Genomic DNA, 19,770 nt, shown 5'->3' with positions numbered 1-19,770 from the left:
CAAACTCTTATGGTACATCCTATCCTCTGTTACTTGGCAGACCATGGCTTTTTGAAGCCCGAGCAAGGACGGATTGGTTCAAAGGAACCTTGACCTTGGGTAGAGGGCCCAATAAAGTGGTGCTGAAACTGTATGGTTCTCAAAAATGACATGGATCCACCTCCTTGGAATTATCTTCTGACTCCCCTAATGAGGCTATAGATGGAACATCAGCAGACGAAGATGCTGTCAAACAGATCCTTCCCAAGAAAACAGTGGCACATTCCTTAACAGTGGATACTGTAGGCCGACTTCCAAAAGATGCCAAGCCATTATCAATGGGTGAATACTTCGTGCCTGAACCGGGAATGACTTTTGAAATCACTTCTGACAGTGAGATAGAAGTATGGATGTACTGCTCTCCCTGTTACATGGCCATAGCGGAGGTAGAGACAGAGACAGGAGAGGAAACAGAGAATCTGTTCTTCTGTTACAGAGCTCCTACAAAAGCAGAAGCAGAAGCAGGCACAGAGACAGAAGCAGAAGCAGAAGCAGAGACAGAAGAGGATGGATATGATATGGACGAAGAAGATTATGAAAGTGAAATGGAAGAGTCTATCCCACCTGAAGAGGATACATTTGAAGAAGAAGTTCCAGAAGCATCAGAAACAGATGAGCTCATGCTATGGGACAGAATGGTGATGGTACCATTTGGTCTGGTAAATGGATCTTCTCATATGCAAAGCCTTTATAAGAAATGGATTAAGGAGAACAAGCCGTCTTTTAGCAGTGGCTCATGCCATCCTCACTCATCTTTGCCAAAGAAAGATAATGATGATGCACCATGCCAACAAACACCAGTCCCACAAACCCAACAGGCATCAGAGGGTCCCTGTTATGTGATGTTTCTGGATGTATCATCAGAAGAGGAGTCTTCAAGGCAAGAGGTAATTAATCTTGAAACCAAACCCGAAACGGCTCTTATTCCATTCCAACGTCTTAAGGAGCAACCTAAGTCTCCACCAAAAGAAGAAGTTGGTTCTAGTGGGACATCCGAAGAGGACACCACTCCATTGAAGGAGTCAGATCTGTACCCAGAAGCAGTCCGTGGGATCTTCATCCATGAAGTAGAAGGTGAAAGGCAGTTAACCTTTGTGGATGTAGAAGGCACTGAATGCCACTTGAAGGTGGGTAGCAGTCTCCCAGAAGAGGAGTTGTCAACCTTGTACAACTTGTTGAAAGAAAATTTGGACGTGTTTGCGTGGTCCTACAAAGACCTAAAGGGGATTGATCCCACAATATGTCAACATCATATTGACTTGGAGCCTGATGCCAAGCCAGTACGGCAACGACAGAGGCGAATGAACCCGAATTATTCCACATTGGTGAAAGCAGAGCTGCTGAAGCTTCTGGAAGCCGAGTTCATCTATCCAGTGGCAAATAGTGAATGGTTTTCACCCATTGTGGTTGTACCCAAGAAGAATGGAAAATTGTGAATATGTGTGGATTTTCAAAAGCTTAATTCCAAGACGAAGAAGGATCACTTTCCAATCCCTTTCACAGACCAACTGTTGGACACAGTGGCAGGACATGAACTTTATTCTCTTCTGGATGGATTCAGCGGATACAACCAAGTCCAAATAGCAGAAGAAGACCAGTCCAAAACAACCTTCACCACAGAATGGGGGACCTACGCTTACCGGGTGATGCCATTTGGGCTCTGCAATGCCCCTGCTACTTTCCAACGAGTCATGATGGCCGCATTTCAAAATCATCTGCACGACTTTATTGAGGTATATTTGGATGACTTCTGTGTCTATAGTTTGATCAGTGAACACTGGGGACATTTGGAGCAATGCTTTGATCGATGCCGGGAGTATGGGATTTCCCTCAACCCCGACAAATGCATCTTTGGGGTCTCTTCTGGAGTTCTGTTGGGCCACATTGTCTCTGCACAAGGGATATCAACAGACCCTGCAAAGATTGAAAAGATCACAGCTCTGGCAGCACCCACCAACCTCAAACAGTTGAGGGGATTCCTAGGCCATGTGGGTTACTACAGAAGGTTTATAGCCCATTTTGCGACAAAGGCAACTTCCTTGCACAAGCTTCTGAGGAAAGATGCAGAGTTCACTTGGACAGAAGAATGTGACAAAGCCTTTCACACTCTGAAGCAGTGTCTGATAGAGGCACCCATTCTGCAACCTCCTGATTGGACGAAAGAGTTCCATGTACACACTGATGCATCAATTGAAGGTTTAGGTGCTGTCCTCTGCCAGAAGGGCTCCTCGAAGCTGGATCAACCGATCTATTATGCAAGCCGAAAAGTCATTGATAGGAAACGGAACTATACAGTGACCGAGCTGGAGTGCTTGGCAATGGTGTTTGCCCTAGAGAAGTTCGGCCATTACCTCCTATCTACCCACTTTAAATTTTATGTGGATCATGAGGCCCTGTCCTTCTTGATGAACAAAGCGGATGTGAAAGGACGAATGATGAGATGGCTCATTCTATTCCAGGAGTTCGACTTTGAGGTGATTACTAAGCCTGATCGTTCCCATGTTCTGGCTGATCATCTGTCACGTATCCCACAAACTGCAAACGAGGAGCAGGATGATCCAGACCTCCCTGATGCTTCCCTATTCTTGGTAGAAACTGTAACTCCCTGGTATGTAGACATTGCCAATTTGTTGGCAACCCAATAGTACCCTCCTAGTATTTCTAGTTGGGAAAGGAAGAAGCTCATGCCAGAATCAGCCCCCTACACCTTGCTAGGCGGTGCACTGTACAAGAAAGGCAAAGATGAAGTGCTCAGAAGATGTGTTGCAGGAGATGAGATTGGGATTGTTCTGAAGGCTTGCCATGACGAGCCATGTGGAGGTCACTTTGTAGGAGAAGCTACAGCTAGGAAGGCTCTGCTAGCAGGATATTGGTGGCCTACCATTCATAAGGATGCCTATGATTACTGTAAAAGATGTGATGCTTGTCAAAGAATGGGGAAACCCACGAAGACAAGTGCCATGCCACTGCAACCTATCCTTCCGTTGAAGCCGTTTGAGAAGTGGGGCATCGACTTCGTAGGTCCGATCGATCCTCCTACCAGAAGGAAACAAAACCGATACATCCTCGTATGTACGGATTATGTTACAAAGTGGTGTGAAGCTAAAGCCCTCAAGCGGGATGATGGTAACAGCGTGGCCCTGTTTATGTACGAGAATATCATCACCCGTTTTGGCAGTCCCTTGGAGCTGGTAAGTGACAGAGGCACTCATTTCCTTAACAAAGTCATGGAAGAATTGACAGAGTTGTATAAGATCCGCCATCGCAAGTCCACTCCCTATTACCCCAGAGCCAACGGCTAAGTCGAAGTCACCAATCGCATCCTCTGCTCGATTCTGACAAGAACAATTGCCGCACATCGTCGTGATTGGGACGATCGACTTACAGAGGCCCTCTGCGCATACCGAACCTCCCATAAAGCCGCAACAGGATAGACACCCTTCGAGCTGGTGTATGGTACAGAAGCCGTTTTTCCTGTTGAATTGGAACTACCCTCTTTGAGAGTGGCTATCAAAGAGCGTTTGGGGGAGGATGATTCACTGCAACACCGTCTCCTGCACTTGGAATGTCTGGACGAAATTCGTAGGATGGCTCTACAGTGCATGGAAGCCACGCAAGCTCGACGCAAGGCTTACCATGGCAGCTTCATCAAGCACAAGGAGTTCAAAGAAGGTGATTTGGTCCTAGCCTATGATTCACGCTTTGGCAAGTTTCCTGGCAAGCTCCAATAGCGGTGGATGGGCCCATATAAAGTACTTGCAGTCAACCCTAATGGTTCTGTCCAAGTGTAGACCGTTGAAACCTCTGATGATCCCTTTCTGATCAATGGATATCGCCTGAAGAAGTACTTTCCTCCTTGGGGATCTTGACAATTACGGACACTTGATCCTTTCCTCGTTGGCGCGGCACTGTACTTCTTATGATGCTACTTTTGATAGCCGTTCTTCAATCATTCCTGATGAAGTGGGCGCATACCCTCTGTCCCCTCAAACCCCCCTTCCAGCCTTGATCTCTTATCCTCTATTTTCCACCAGCGACAGTGGCGAGGTTGGTCTTGACACATGGTTTTTCTACCATTCCCTTACTCACTTTGCAGAAAAAAAAAGAAAAAAGAAAAAAAAAACAAAACATATCGGTCATGGGAGAAAAGGACTTAGGTCCCTGTCATGCCGACCTATTCTTCGGGAAAAGGTGGAAACACCCTTGGGAATAGGGGAAAATAAGAAAAAGAAAAAAAAACAAAGAAGAAAAAAAAACAAAACAAATCTGTTATGAGAGAAAAGGAAGCAATTCCCTATCATAGCAGGCCTCGTGCCAAGAAAAGGTGGTAAACACCCTTGGGCGAGAGGCTGGCTGTGGAAAAGGTGGTAACACCCAGCAGTCCAGAAAGTGGATTCATTAATTGATATCCCTAGGATCCCATTCCGAAGCTGCCTCCCTTGGTACGCAGTGTCCTGGGTCTCTTTGCAAAGTGACTACCTGTCCTCTAACAGACGACATGTTCCTGTCCAATACAATATTCGATTTGATGGCTACCTCCCTGGGTACGCCTCTTTAACAATTGATGACGCGATCTTCATAGACAAACAATAGAGTGACGTGAGCTTTCATCCTAACCGGATGGGGAAGTGAGTAAGGTTACCCTCTGTATCTATCAACAGAGCGTGAGACAGAGGGTGGGGCGAGAGACCAGTCTTTTCCCTTCAAATCAAATGAGAGGTGAGAAGTGTGAATGAAGTGTTGCATACACAGGATGGGCCTCTCAATGCACAACGCACGATTTGTTCTGTGCACTGCACTGTAAGGCTCCCTGGCCTTCCTTCTTGCACCGTATGCCGGCACAGGGCGGGATGCACTGTTGCACCATCAAATGCGCACAAGGCATACAACCTTTGCACAAGTGACCGTGAGGATTACATCAATGGGTTTCACGAAAAGGCTGCCCTCTTGTATCTATCCACAGAGAGTGAGACAGAGGGTGGGTTGAGTGTGACTGGAGTTTCTTCAATCAATTACCGAGAGGTGTGTTTGAGGGATGTTACGACACTTGGAGTCAGGTATGTTCATGTTTCCCTATGCACCCACGGGATGGGTTTTTGCCGTCATCACAAGACACATCACCCTGTTCTGTACACTACACTGTAAGGCTCCCTTGCCTTCCTCCTTGCACCTATGCCAGACGGGTTGGACGCACTACTGCACCATCAACTGTGCACCCTGGCATACTCCTTCTGCACCATTCCCCCTTGTCGATTCCTCAACCGGGTATGAGATATGGGTTTTAATCGTTCTTCCTCGAGTGATATTAGTCATGGGGCGAGTGACTGTTCTTTCATTTCGTTTGAGTGATTGTGAGTTGAGTGAAGTATCCTTCATCATCATCGACGAATTTCCTGCGATTCCTTCCATCAGCTACCTCCCTGGGTGCTGCCGCGTGGTCCTTGCCATGACGAACGTGTGCCGAGAAGATGCCTTGGTCCCTCCAGCGCCGACAAAAACACTGGACGTGCCATCGACACTCAACCTTGCTTTTTGACGCAATGGGCCAAGTTTTTCTAACCCTCCCACTTTGGTTTCTCAGTGATGTTCATGTTTTAAGTGTGGGGAAGTTAGTGGATGGTCTATGGCGTGGTCCTAGGTCCCTGTTGCTCGGTTAACCCTATCCGTTAAGGTCTTAAGTGTGGGGACGCGTCCCTGCGCGTCTATATTGCATACCCCTTTGCATATGCCTCAACCTGTTCATGCATGAATGCCTTGCCTTGTTTTTACCTTCGTGGGATCCCTTTCCACCCACCCGGTTATGTTCCACCCACCCTTGGGGCTGTTCCCCTGCAGTTTTCCTTCATTCCCTGATTTTGAGGTCCTTCCATGTGACTGCACCCTACGTTCACCAAAGTCCCAATCCAACCTTATAGCCCTGTTCCTCCCTTTGAACAGATCATTTTTCCTTTTTACCTACTTTTGTTCCGGTGCACGGTTTTTGAGTTATTAATTTTTGAAGCATTTTGCGCAAATTAGCCGGTTTCCCATATGAACGCACTTTTCTTGCTTTCGAATCATGCTCTGACATCATAGCTCTGACCACCACTTTTCCCCTGACATTTTTCCTTTTTCCTCCGCATCATTCCGATACACGGTTTGTCCATTATTAATTTTCCGGTTTTTTAAGACTTTTTCCTGCGTCTTTTTGACATTTTTCCATGTGAACCTGCCCTGTTTGCATCGGAATTCCAATTTGATTTGACAACTGTGTCCCCTGCGCCTTCCCCCACCTTTTTCCTTTTTCCTCCACCCTCTTTCGACTTTTGGATTTTTTTATTATTAATTTTTACATGTGTTTTCGGGAGTCTTTTTGGTGTTTTTCACATGTGAAACCCTCCTATTTCCACTGAAACTGCGTTTTAACGTGATAACCCTGTGCCACTCCTTCCTGCGGACATTTTTCCTTCTTACTGCATGTCATTCCGGTGAACGGTTTGTCCGATATTCATTTCCGATTCCATTTTCGGGTTTGTTTTTTGGGTTTTTCCCACGTGAACGCGTCTTATCTCAGTCGAAATTATGTTTTGATGTGATAGGATTGTCGGGCACATCTTTCTGCACAGTTTTCCTTTTTTCTGCACCTCGTTCCGATGCACGGATCTTTCGATATTAATTTTTAATTACGTTTTTTGGTTCGTTTTTTGGGTTTTTTGCACGTGACCGCCCTTTACCCCTCCCGGAACCTCCGTCATATATTTTTCTTATTTTTCCCCCGTCGTCCTGCCCACTTTTTGTTTTTACGCTATTTCGTTTCGACGTACGGATTGGGAGTTATTAATTTTTCTTTATTTTTACGTGTATTTACGCGCCCGTTTTGCGCGTGAACGCACCCTTTTTCGATTTTACGCGTCTGCACGCGCCCCGGTCGTGTCCGCATAACCCGTACCGTCATCGCGGTGCCATTTCAATCCCGTCACGGTAAATTTTTTACCCCGCCCCGCGCTCGTGCGCGGGACGGGGTTACGTACCCCTTTTTTTTTAACCCTGCCCACCCCCCATGGGCACCTACCACCCTCTTGACCCCTACCCAACCCATGGCCCCCCATGGGCCCCCTTCCCTATTCACCCACCCCTCTTGCCCCTGCCCACCCACCCTGCCCATTCCCACCCTGTCCATTTTCCCCCACCCCTATCCCTGCCCATCCCCTCCTACCCCTACCCACCCCTCCCCACCCTTCTTTCTCCCCGACCCTCCCCCCCTTTCCACCCCCCACCCCTCCTAACTGCCTCTCCCTCCCTCTCTCCCTTCCCTCCCGCTCTGCGTGTTCCCCTCTATCCCCTTTCCATCTCCACCTCGACCTCCCTCTCCTTCACCCTTCCCTCTTCCTCCATCTTCCTCCTCCTTCCCTTCCTCTCCTCCTTCCCTTCCTCTTCTCCCTCCCTCCTCTCCCGCCTTCCCTCCTCCATCTTCTTTCCCTCGTCCTGCTCCTTTCCTTCCCCTCCTTCCTCTCCCTCCTGCCCTGCAGCATCGTCGCCGACACACCCGCCAACAGCGCCTCCGTCGCAGCCTTCTCCTTGAGCGGACGCCGCCGGGCCTTGTGCCCCTGCCCTCCCACATGGCCGCCGCCGTTTGTGCCCTCCCACGTGGCCGTCACCGCCGCCCCGTAGCCCGTAGCCGTCGTCGTCGCCAACCGTCGCAGTTGCCGCCCGCCGTGGACAACCTCCTCTGCCCGTCGCCGTGTCTCCCGCCATCGCCCGTTGACTGCCGTCTCGCCGCCACGTGTACCTGCACACCCCCCACTACCCCCCCACTAACCCCCCTTCCCACCCACTAAACCCACCCCCCACCTAGCCCCCTGTTCACACCCTCCCAACCCTCTCTAACCCCCATTCCCACCATTCCCTCACTTTCCCTCCTTCTAAACCCCCATTCCCTCCCACTGCAAACCCACTAACCCACTTACCCCCACTATACCACCCTTTCACACCACCCCCCAGTAACCCCCACTAATGCCTTTGTTCCCCCCATTGTTTGTGAGTTATCGAAACCCCTTCCTTAACCCATTGCACGCAGCAACTGGCCGCCCTATTTTCAGTCCGTGATCCCCCGCAACGGATGCGCACGCGCCTGTGGGTGATTGTTCGTGCTTGATCGTGTGATTGTGCGGGATCGAGTGCGGAAGATCATTCGTTGGTTGCTGCCACGCAGCCTGTTGCTGGGTATTTTTCCCACATTTTTAATTAACACATCCGTCAATCCTTTTTCCATTTAAATAACAAATAAAAAACACACAAAAACATTGACAAATACAAAACAACTCATTAAAAACTCCTTTCAATTCTGAAAAAATCCAAAAAAATCTCGTAAACTTTCCTTTTATTTTTGCAATCCATGGCCATATTTTTTCTCACCCTGTAAATTTCAAAAAAAAATATTTTTTCCCATTTTAAAATTCTAAAATCTTTCAAACTACCCAAAAATATGATAAAAATTCATTAAAAATACTAAAAAATTCCCACTTAATTTCTGAAAAATTCCTAACCCTTGCCTTTTCATTTTTATTTATTTTTGGCATATTTTTCTCAGCTGTCCTAATATTTTCTTTCACACCTAAATTCTTTCACACTAAATCACACACATCCATAACATTTAAAAAAAACAAACATTTTTTTCATCCAACACCCCAACTAACCGTCTCGAAAAAAAAAATCCAGATATTTTTGGATTGAGGAGAGCGCATTCTTTGCATTTCCATACACCCACTACCAGGTATTTTCCCTTTTATTTGTTTAAAAAAAAAACAAAAGCTCCCCCAAAACCCACGGTTAATATTTAAAAACAAAAAACAAAAAACAAACAACCACGGAAAACCACAAAAAAACACACAAACAAACAAACCAATATTTAACATAAATCAAACCTAACTACCACCATGGCACGCGCATTCGCGCTCAACACACACATACTTTTTAATTAAAATAAACCCGCCGTTCACTTAGCACGCGTTACATGCGCTACAGAGGCACTTTAAAATTTTAATTAAAATGAACCAGCCGTCACAAGAGCACGCGCTGGCAAAAAAGCGCTCCACATCACCTTAATTTGTAATCAATGAACTTTCATTTAGAGACCCAGTCGGGTATCGAAGTCCGGGATTCGAATAACTGCACCGCTTAACCTAATAATTGGTAATTAAATTTATAATAAGGAATCGTCGTTTTCTTGCTAAGGTTTATCACCTAATAAAAATTCACCCATTTTTAATAATTGATTAAAATCAACCCTTCATTAAATTCTTTCCCCCTCACTGCACTTACTTCCCCTTTTTAATGAATCGTTTCGTGGGATGGGTATGCGCAGTCATTAGCGTTATTTTCCATGGTCCAGTTTGGTTTATCATCGATGTCGTCTTGAAATGTGTCGGATATGGTATTATTTTGGTTTCCTATCTTTGTTACGGTTCAGGGTACGGTATGCCGTTTTTTTTCTTTTCTTGCCTGGTACGGGGTTCTGGGTGTTTGTCTGATGCATCGCATGAAGCTTTCGGTCGCATTTGTCTCAAGGTCATGTCGAATTTTTTCTAGGATGTGGTTTGCTTGGGGTTAGTTGGTCGAGTCACGTTTTATTGGTTATTCTCTTATCCTTGGATTTTGTCTGTTGCTTTGCAGGCATTCTCCTTGATTGTCTGTGTTTGTGGTGTGTGTGTAACCATCTGAATGGCGCCTTCTCATGCTCCTCCCCCTATCCAGTATGTCCCACTAGTTAGTAGGGATTACTCTTCCCTACTTACTTTTGAGCCTCTCACGAAGGCGGGACTTGCTGCTTTTGTGGCCACTCCTTTTCCATTGCTTCCAGAGGATCCGTCGTTATGTGATGAGTTCCTGGCCTCTTACAGCAAGAAGACAGGCGTAGTCCAAGGCATTTCGATGACTTTGACACCTCGAGGCTTAGGGAAGGCTCTGTCTCTATCCTTCAAAGGTGAACCTTTTGTGACCACTCGTCAGTTTTTCTCTAATGAAGAAATTCTCAAGCTGTTGTTGAAGCAGACAAGGGAAATCCTCGATGTTAAGAAGGTGATCAACTCTTCAGGAGTTTCCTTTTCTATGATCACTGATCCCGTATGGAAGACGATGTGTCAGTTCCTTCAGGACAGGTTTATGCCTGCCAAAACACCATCCCACTATTTGTCCAAAGAGCTTTTCACAGCTTCCAGGATGGTGTTGAAAGGAGTTGCTATTGATTGGAGCACTTACCTCCTCACTAAAATGGATCAGCATTTTGTTAAAGTCACCAGGGGTAATGTTACCAATGTTACGTATGGATCATATTTGTTTGCCTTCTTGACCTATTCAGGTTTACAGAAGACTGTGCCTCCACCTCCTCCATCAGATCCAGTACCTCCTTCTCCCCCTTCAGAAGAGTCAGAGCCCATTGACATAGAGGATGATGATTCTCCGCCTCCCCTGGTCATATAGCGCAAACGCTTGAAGAGGGTAGCGGATAAAGCTCCTTCTGTACTTCCTTCAGTACCCATCCCTGCTACTTCTGGCAGTGAACTCCTTGGGTATCTCACTTGTAATAACCTGTTCAGAGCACATCGAGAAGGCTCCTTGGAGATCTCAGTTCCTTCCCTGAACAGTCTCGTCTCAGGAGATGCCATTCCTTTCCTCTGCAAGGATATTCAAAGTTCCATTGAGTTGTCCGTGACAGCCTGTGTTCAACAGCTGTACGCGTCTTTTTATGAGGAGCTCATGCAGTCTAAGGACCAGTTGCATAAGGCAACATCTGAGTTAGCTTCTGCTAAGGATACCCTAGCAGATTTATTTAAGCAAATGGAACAGCAAACCCAACTGGTTGCCACCCAAAGCGATGAGATTTCTTCATTGAAGACCCAGTTACTCGAGGCTCAGTCACAAGTTACTAGCCTTTCAGAAGAGGAGAGGATGTCCAGAGAAGCGACGGAATTCCACGCTATCTTAGATGACAAACTGTCAGCTTTACAGACTGCTAATGACACAGTGGCCAACCAAGCTTCCCAAATCCAGCAGTTGCAAGATCAACTGGCGAAGTCCCGCTCTGTTCCTCCAAGCCCTCCTGTTCCATTGATTCCTTCTCTTTCACAGCAGGACTTGGCTGCTCTTCAGAGACAGGCTACTTTGTGCCCTCTATTTCAAGATAAAGTGGAAAGATTGCAGTCCAGAATGGACTTGTTATGGTCTACCTTTGAGCAGTTTCAGGAATATGTCTTACCCGATCATTCTTTCTTTGTCCACTACCACTTACAGAAGTTGGTCTTCTACATGAAGCTTTCCACGATGGATTTACCTTTTCCAGAGGATGGCTGGAGTGGGGCTTGGTCTGCTGAGTTGTTGACAGAGGTAGTTCGAATGGTCTTTGAAGATTCTGTCATGCCAGACACCATGTTGCTGTCATACATGTATCTACGAGGAGACTTGTTAATTCCAGATGAGGTAGATATGGCATGGTATGTGGGGGATGTGGTCTTACAGGCTGTTTTGTATGTCAATCATTTGGAGTTGCGCATAGCTGCTTTCCTTTCTTTGTATTTTTATATCAGAAACAGGTTATAAGTTGAGGTCGTGGTGGATGAATTCTTTTTGAAAAGATATTGAAGATCAAAGTTGAGCTTTTCCCTGAACTTGTATTCCCTTTTTCCTGGGTCGCGAGGACGCTTCCTTATTAAGTGTGGGGATATGTTGAGTGTTGAAATGACTTGTTTTTTGGCTTATTTTTGTTGTTTTTGAGAGCTGAATGGTTGATTTTATGAGATGATTGATTGATTTAGAAGTGGTTTGAGAGTGTTTTGGATAATAACGATGGTGTTTTGGAAGATCATGATGTTTGTTGGTGGTTCTGTGATGTTCTGATAGGTTCTGAATGGTTCTGTATACCTTCTGTTTTGTTCTGTTTTGGTCTGTTTTGTTCTGATTGTCTTCTGTAAGGAGGGATGGAGTATTGATTGATGAAGAATGAGATATTGTGAAAGTTTATTGAATGGTTTGTGAGAGTTTGGAATGGTTTGAGAATGAGTTATGTAGTTTTGATGACCTTCTGTAACCTTCTGTAGGTCTTCTATAGAGCTTATGTTTCTGTTCTGTCTCTGTTCTGTTCTGTACTGTAGCTGTTCTGGTACTGTTCTGTATGCTTCTGTAAGTGTTCTGTGGAATGTATGTGTGACTTTGGGAAAGTTTTCTAGCCTTGGAAAGAGGTGAATACAAGTACAAAAGAGCTGAAAGAAGTGGAAGAAGTAGCTGCTAAAGTCTCAAGTGAAGACTAGAGTGAAGTGACAGTAGTGAGCTATGAAAAGACACTGTAGTGGCTCTGGTGACTCTTCATATCAGACATACCTCTTGGGAGGGGTATCCACGACCTAAGAGTGATTATTGAGAGTGATTTTTGAGAGATTGTAGTGAGGACATTATGTATTATTGATGGAGTGAGAGAGAGAGAGTCAGAGATAGCCAATTCTACTGAAACAGAGTGATTGTATATGAGAGATTGAGAGAGAAGACTATGAAGATATTGAAGATGAATACTATGTGATGTATTTCCATTAAAAGATGGTGTATTCCTTTGCTTTCTTTGTTCTATAGATGGATTTTGTGAAGATATTGAAGAATATGGTTGATTCTATTAAATCCGTGGGAGATCTACATGATGCTGCATGAAGATTTGTTGTGCCTGGTGTTCTTTTCTTCATTGTGATCATATGAAACATGATAAACAAGCTTGTTGATGTTACAAGATAGATTTTCTTGCAAGAGAATTCCCTTTTCCTTGGTTTTCCTCTTGGGGCTCCACCCCCCCCCCTTCATGATGTTTCATTTCTTGTTGATTAGCACTTTGTTGATCAAGATTTAAGCTTAAAATTCAAAATAACTAGTTCATGACTTCATGTTCACACTCCATGTAAGTGGAAATTTTGATTTTGAGGGCCCAAGCGAACTTGGAATCAAAATCCATTTGGCTAGGCGATTGACTTTGTGGCATCGAACTCCATCATCTTGGCCTTCCCTGTGCACTTTCTGGCTCTCGGATCCAGTAGTTGCTTTATAATACCAAACCTTGCGGGGATTAAATGGGGGGTCAAACGACCTCCTCCGATTGATGAACCGAGACTTGCGTTGGATTCCTGACGTTGAAATGCATCTAGGAAAACTCTAGCAAAACCATCCGCCACCATTTTATTTTTCATGAAAATTGGCTCTTTGACACGTGCGGCCATGTTTCCACTTCAAAACGGCTTGAACTGCTTCCAAATCTAGCTCAAAGTTGGCTTCTAAAATGCAGCTCTCATTGGTGACCATGGGATAGGGCGACTCAGTCCGTCGAACCCACGAACGCATCTGCACAAATGACAATCATAGAGAGCATCAAACTGATACACAAAACACATCAACTCTCACCCTACCCCCTGACAATACCAAAGCATGAAGTCCAGAAGGAGTAGGTCTAGCATAACCTGATGAAAGACCAGAGCTAGTTACTAATCCATTGCTCCAACACGGCCAAACTGCAAAGAACTATCCAAGAGGTTGCCCTAAGTGGTAGTCTGAACTACCTTCCTAACTAAGGACAACTGGATCAGGAGCTCCTACTAGGTGAGGACTGCTATAGCCTAAGCAATAGATATGTTCTTTTCATCACATTCAACCTGTCATACACGGGTGTGTAAAAAGAAGGGAGCTGAGCGTAGTGACTCAAGCAGAATAGGGCATCTGTCTCAGGTCCTAACTCGACACCCAAGAACCTACCAAATCCTCACAAGGTGACATTAAAATTTTCTTTTATCTTCTACTCACTTTTATTTTCGTTCCAACCGTCTAATTCATTCTTTGTCTAGCTAGATGTTACCCCAAGGAAGACAAGGCATCGGCCCTGGGTCTACTGACTCATCCCCAAGAACCTACCAGGCCTTCGCAAGGCGATGATCAACTATTTCTAAGATATATATGTATATTTATTTCGTTTATTTTCTTTTGATAGGGATTATAACCCCTTTTTACACACCTCTGTATTTTTTTTCTTTCATATAGATTCAAAATTTTCTTCTTTTGATTTAAGCAGGCTTCTCTAACAGTCTCACAACTAGAAAACCTTCTAGAATAGCTGCCTAGTAGGTTGGTAGAACATGGTCACTAGGATTCCCTTCAAAAACAGGTCTTTAATTCCTGACAATGTCCTGGCAGGAGGCAACAACTAGTCAAACCTCCCCCAGATATACCTAACCTAACCCCTGGGACTTCATGCCTTACTTCACCAGATAAGCTTCCACTGATGATATCTCTACTCCAAGTATGGGTGTTCCAATAATCAACTGCTCCATCAACCTCTTTCGTCTCTTGTAGGTTCTTGATCAACCCAATATTGACCTGCAAAGCATTTATTTTGTTAGTGCATTTAGAGATAATAAGGTTTAATCTTATTAATACTAACCTTATTTTTAAACTCTACTCCCTCAAGATTAGCCTATAATGCTGTGTATTTATTATTCCCTATTCTTACGATCTTGTAGAGACCGTCCCATTTGGGCTCAAGTTTTTCTGGAAACAATTCTCTACGTGCATCATAATATAGAACTAACTATCCCTTCTTAAATGTATATTTCTTCACTTTTAAATCATGCAATTGCTTCATCCGACACTTAGCCACTTCTTTGTGCAACAAACTTTGCAATTTGAGCTCATCCAAGTGGGCCAGAGTCATAAAGCACTCGAAGAGGTCATCCTCATCATCCAGAGAATGATTGATTGCAAATCTTATGGTCGGCAACTCAATCTCTAAGGGCAAGACACACTCCTCCCCATAAACTAGTTTGAATGGGGTGTGGCCAGTGGCTCGTTTAAACGTTGTGTTATACGCCACACTACCACATACAGTGTTTTATCACAGTCGTGTTTCTTCTTGGACACTATTTTTGATAGAATACCCACAAGCTGCTTGTCGGTACTTTCAACCTGCCCATTTGCCTATGTGGGTTATAAGGAGTCGTCTTGTTATGCTTAATTTGCCATGCTTTAGTTAAGCTTTTAATCACCTTGTTTAGGAAATGGGTTCCATGATCCGATACTAATTCTTTTGGTGGACCAAATCCGAATATAATATGCTCTGGGAAACTGGCAGTATCTTTTGCGTCGTCCTTCCTCGTCACTCATGCTTTTGACCACTTTGTAAAGTAGGCACGATAATATATTACTTTTGTGTAGTGGACGGCGGAGTAATAGGACCCACAAATTCAATGCCCCACTTTTCAAATGGAAGTATAGCCATAATCAGAGTAAGTGGTCGCTTCCTATTCTCCATATTATCATGCCATTGACAAGTATCGCATCTCTTAACATACTTGAATGCGTCTCTTAAATGTTTTTGGACCGTTAGTCATCCAACAAAATGCCCTCCATAAAGAGTCATGGCACTCTTCCAAAATGAATGGAACCTCGTCAGGCATCACACATCGACGATAGATATCATCAACCCCCTGCCAATATAGTGTTCTTGTGATCAAAGAAAATTTCAATACATGCTGTCTAATTTTCATCTTTTCTAATTTTAATAAACTGGCTCCAGCCTCTCCTATCGAGAGGTAATGCATTATAGCAGTATACCAGGAGGGAATAGACGACGTATCAATTTTAAACATTTCCTCAATATCGATTCCTTCAACTAATGCCTCTTTCGGCTCTCCGAAATCCACAAGGCATTCCACAATACCGTGCAGCCTCGGTGGCTTACTTCTAATCTCATAATCAAATTCCTACAAAGTGATTAACCACTTTGCTAAATGATCATGCAGCTGTAGCTTGTTCATCAACAATCTAAGCCCTTCTGCCTTCGTATAAAATGCAACCTTCTCATAGAGAATGTAGTGCCTGAACTTTTTGATCGCAAATACCATCTCAAGGCACAATTTCTCCATGTAGGTGTAGTTGATTTTTGATATGCCCAACTTTCAACTTGCAAAAGCAATCGGATGGTATCACTTTTCCTCCTAGATTTGGGATAAGCAATAGCTAATACTATGCATGGTGGCTACTAAAAATATGTAATACTTCGGCCCTTTTAGGTGCTTTTAAAACTAGTGCTTTTACTAGCTCCTATTTCACATAATTAAAAGCTACCTTACAAGGCTCACTCCATTCAAATAGATAGTTAAAGGACAACATATTCATTAATGGAAACATTCTTTCTACCAGGGCATTTATGAACCTTTGATAATACCCTATTGATGACAAAAAGCTATGCACTTCTTTTCGAGTGCGTGGTGGACTCATGGCGACTATGACCTTGATCTTTTTAGGGTCAGTCACGATACCTATTGAACTAACCACATGATCTAACAAATAGCCCATAAGGCACCCCAAGGACTCACTTCCGTGGGTTGAGAGCTATGCAAAATTGTCTGCGTCGCTCAAAACACTTTCGCAAAATAATCAACCGCCTTTCTCTTATGGTGGCTGCCCCCAGGTCATCAATAAATACTTTCAACTCCTCTAGGGAGATGTCACCAAAGGTCTTATATGCTGTTCGTTGCCATGAACTAGGTGCATGGCATAAACCAAATGCCATCACATGGTATGCAAAGGCACCAAAGATAGTAATAAACATCATTTTAAGCTTGTCTTCTTCTGCAATCACCATCTGGTTATAACTTGCAAAGCAATACATAAATGAATATATCTCCCTACCTTCTAATTGATCCAAAATTTGGTCAATAAACAGCAACGGGTAGTAATCCTTAAGAGTCTACTTATTCAGCTCACTAAAGTCTATGCAAAGCTGGATTTGATTTTTTTTTTCTTCCTGATCACTACTAGTGAATACCATTCTGTATGCTGAATAGGAAAGATGAAACTAGCTTGTTGCAATTTTTGCAACTCCTCGAACAACTCCTCTCTCAGTTTGAAAGGCATACGCCCTACTTTTTGACACACAGGACGACTACCTTCCTTTAGAGGAATGATATGAACAGCTAGGCTGGGGGGAATACCTCTCAGGTCATCATAAACCGGTTTTGTTTTTTTATCATTTTCAATGTATAAAGCAATAAAAACGCACTGCAACATAAATACAAGGGCTAAACTGAGGCTATACCTCATGCTTCAACCTTGCCACACATACACACACATTAACCATATTTTTATCGCATTTTTCTATCTAAAAAAACTAATTTTCTCTATTTTTTGCTATTTTTTCGCTCTTTGTTTGCTTAAAAATTTATGGAAATTTAGAATCTTGATTTCTATTGAGCAAAACTACTCAACTCCACTTCCATACCAATTTTTATTTAATACGAACTCAAAACACCCAACAAAACCCCAAGTTTCATCACTTTTTCATTAAATATGCAATTTGCCAGTTTTACAGGAAATTTATATGTCATTAGAATGTATGATTTTCATTATGATTTTAGAGAATATGCAGTATGAGAAACCAAGAACAAACATTATCAAGAATTTCACTTAAGCATTTTTCATAAAAACAAAGAAAATGCATACCTACGCATAAAACACCCCTCGAATTTGAACCGTAAGCTGTGCTTGTGAGGCTGATGATGCTTCTCTTTTGCCGCTGACACCCTCGCTTGCTCCCATCTATGACCTCTACCGCTCCATCAGCATCATTGCATCCAAATTTGTCATCAAACCCCACCCACCTTCTCTCTTGAATTCATATGCATGAACAAGCATTAAGAGGAGAGAGGAGAGAAAGACTAGTTTTCATTCTCTTTGCATAGTACAACATTCTCTGATCTAATTTTGGCGATGGAGAGCAAAGATCAGATGCATCTCAGGGCCCTCTCCATGTCTCGTATCTCTCCTGGCTGAAAAATGCCAATTTCTCCCAAAAGACGGGTGCGTGAAAAAATGTGCCCCCCCTTCATGACATTTCATTTCTTATTGATTAGCACTTTGCTAATTAAGCTTTAAGCTTAAAATTCAAAATAACTAGTTCATGACTTCATGTTCACACAGCATGTAAGTGGACATTTTGATTTTGAGGGCCCAAACAAACTCTGAATCGAAATCCGTATGACCAACTAACTTCCTGGCATCAAACTCCATCATCTTGGCCTTCCTCACGCACTTTTTGGCTCCCAGATCTAGTAGCTACTTTATAATGCCAAAGCTTGCGGGGATTAAATGAGGGTCAAAAAACCTTCGATCGACGAATTGAGACTTGCATTGGATTCATAACGTCGAAATGCATCTAAGAAAACTCTAGTTCAGCCATCTGCCCACTGTTTGATTTTTCATGAAAATTGGCTCTTTGACACATCTAGGTCATGTTTTCGCTTCAAAATAGGCTTGAACCGCTTCTAGATCAGCTCAAATTTGGCTCCTAAAATGTAGCTTTCAACTACTAAGAAGACTCCTCCATGTCTATTGGAGGAGGCACCTCACAATCAAGGTAAGGCATAGGGAAGGGATCTTGGATGGTGGCTGCGTTAAGCTTTCAATGATCCACACAAATCCAAAGCTTCTTGTTTTTCTTTAAAAAAAAGACAATCAAGGATATCTAATCCATGTAATCTATAAGAGTAATGAATCCTATTCTCAGTAGTTGATCAAACTCATCTTTGACCTCCTTAGCCATGTGAGAGTTCATTCTGGACCATTATTCCGGACTAGGACATCATCCAATTTTAGAGGAATCCAATGTTGATAGAAATGAGGACTCATACTTTTCATATTTGAATATTCCCATGTGAAAACATCCTTGAATTTGGTCACAAACTGATGAGTTGCTAACAAAAGGGTGGTTGCAATTTAGCACTGATCTTGACTAGTTTGGTTTTTCTGGCAGACCTACATATACTGTGTCCAACTCATCTTCTTTTACTCTTGTTACTTTTTGCATTTGCACTTCAAACTCATTCTCTTGATTCATGATCTCACTGATGTTAGCGTAAGCAATCCAGTTAGTGCCATTGTTGCTTTTTGTGTAGTTTGAGCTTTGAGTTTCAAGAACTATCTGGACTATTAGCTTGTTTTTGCTCTTAGATTGCAAACTCTAGGGTTGCATGTACTACTCACTAATTTGGAGAACATTAATGAGAGACCAAGGTTGTAGGTTGACATTACCCTTCAGGAACTCCTCTTCATCATCATGATCACTTAGGCCCTCAACCATGTTGATTGTTTTAGCTACAGCTAGTCGACAATGTGGGGTGGGTGGGGCAACATTGGCCAAGAAGACCATTACCTTGTGTTGATTTCTATGGATAATTAGTTTATTCTTATCCCATTTATAACTAACTCTTGCTTGGCATAGCCACAGAGACCGTCCCAATAGCAGGTGGTAATCTTCACCATCATACTCCATATTTAAGACTACTAAGGAAACTGGAAATTGAACTGTGGTAATTTATAGAAGTACTGACCTAGTAATGCCCAGAGGTCATACTCGCTACTAATTGGCCATCCTTACTAAGAAGGGGGTTAGTTCCTATTCCATCAATCCAAGTTGTTGGCAAGTTGCCAATGTGATGATATTTACCCTTGATGCATTATTGCTGAGCAAGTTGGTTTGGACATCTGGTCCTTGCACCAAATAGGAATCACCAAAATGGTTGGATTAGCTAGACAAGGGGCCTATTGGAACTAGCTATTGTTGGATCTTGCACATTGTTTTCTTCAAATCATGGGTCATCATGGCTGCTACTTCCAATTTTGGCAATACCAGGCATTCAGGTTGAATCCTCTTTAGGAGATGATCTTTGACAGTTG

General features: G+C 43.6%; 1 non-coding gene across 1 annotated transcript; it reads left to right on the top strand.

Moving 5' to 3' along the window:
- Nucleotides 1-11,617: 11,617 nt before the first annotated feature.
- On the top strand, nt 11,618-11,685 carry LOC148020762 (small nucleolar RNA SNORD36). The gene has a single exon (XR_015694759.1). It is a non-coding gene; the product is annotated as a small nucleolar RNA SNORD36 (small nucleolar RNA).
- The last annotated feature ends 8,085 nt before the right edge of the window (nt 11,686-19,770 follow it).

Source organism: Lygodium microphyllum, chromosome 18 (genome assembly GCF_053477565.2).
Source record: "Lygodium microphyllum isolate KBCC chromosome 18, Lygodium_microphyllum_v1.1.10, whole genome shotgun sequence".
NCBI classification, from domain to species: Eukaryota; Viridiplantae; Streptophyta; class Polypodiopsida; order Schizaeales; family Lygodiaceae; genus Lygodium; species Lygodium microphyllum.
Note: the sequence above shows the minus strand (reverse complement) of the source record. Positions and strands in the feature narration are given on the sequence as shown.